The following is a 1,374-nucleotide window of genomic DNA, read 5'->3' as shown; positions in this document are numbered from 1 at the left end:
TCCCTTCTCTTTGGCGGATTCAATCATGCCTTGGTAATTGTGGCTTGGCCTAAGCGCTCACCTGAGAGTCCAGGAAAGAAGGCAAAATAGCTATATAGAGCCCCTCCCTCGAGTCGAGCAATGAACAAGTAAGTAGAGACAAGGAATAGGGGAAATGCAGTATCGTTATGTTATAGCAAGATCATCAGATCATGGGTGAAGCAATCGATCATCAAAAAGTTGTTTATCAGCCGGCGGAAAGTGTGGCAATTCATTCATTTCATCAGAAAAGGATCGAACAGGAGTCATCGCATCGTTTCTAGATCTCCGATACCTCTATATTATGAAGAATAGGTCCTAAAATAGTCAATCGATTGTTTTCTCAACGGGAATCGAGGAAATGGCAAGGGTTTGAGTATAGCGAGCAGAGGAATAGTTTCCTTTATCAAAAGAAGCCTATCGACTTGGAAACAGAAGATGTTGTAACTTAACTGCACCCTTCCTCTTCTGCCGATCTTTACAATGCTATGCACATCTCCTTATTTTTGAAAAAGAAAAGGGCCTCTTTCCTTTTCCCAATACTTGACCAAGTTTTCTGTTTAGTTCAGTACTAGATTAGGAAGCAATAGATGCTCCATTGGCCGAGAAGGAAACTAGTAAGCAGATTGAAGAGATAGATTGAATAACAGGCAAATTCCCCTCGTAACAGGCATATAAATAAGTCCCATTAAATTGATTGATAAACTACGCATCAATGGTGTCGAGTCAATCCTTGTAAGCTAAATACTACACAACCCTCCTTAGAGGGGGAACCTTAGAGGAAGAATACATATTACTTAGAGGACGGATCATGGTACTTAGGAAAATCCTAAATCTATAGATGATTTAGTGCCAGGCAGGCAGAGCCAGAGCCGCGTCGGGCAACGAACAACTCGTTTTTCGGAAGATAGTTGTGTTGCAGGTAAAGCTAGTAGTAGTTGGAGCTAAAGCAAGCTAGCTATAGGTGTTTGGATAGTTGTGGTGATAGAGGGTTTTCTCCCGGGAGACACAAGAACCTAACTCTACTTCTTTTATCCTCCTTACTGCTCCTTATCTCATTTCTCCTTTTATTAGCACAGCACCTTGTACTCCTTTACAGAAGCTGTATCGCTCAGAGCACAAATCGTTGTGCTCCTCACTATTCAAGAGAGTTCTTGCCCTTCTCTGATCGGGGAAGGTCATTTAAAAACACTAGATCAACCCATTTCACTTGAAAAAAAAGTGATCCACATAATATATATGATCGATACCAAAAGATTGGATGTCATTTCTCAACACCAGCTTCTCACATGGAGGAGGGAAGGGAGATATGAGCATAGCGATAGCGGTATCTTTTCCTCTTTTGATAGAAGCCCA

The sequence above is a fragment of the Triticum aestivum genome, chromosome 4D (assembly GCF_018294505.1).
Source record: "Triticum aestivum cultivar Chinese Spring chromosome 4D, IWGSC CS RefSeq v2.1, whole genome shotgun sequence".
Classification (NCBI taxonomy): Eukaryota; Viridiplantae; Streptophyta; class Magnoliopsida; order Poales; family Poaceae; genus Triticum; species Triticum aestivum.
The sequence above is the reverse complement of the archived record's forward strand: the minus strand, read 5'-3'. Positions refer to the sequence as shown.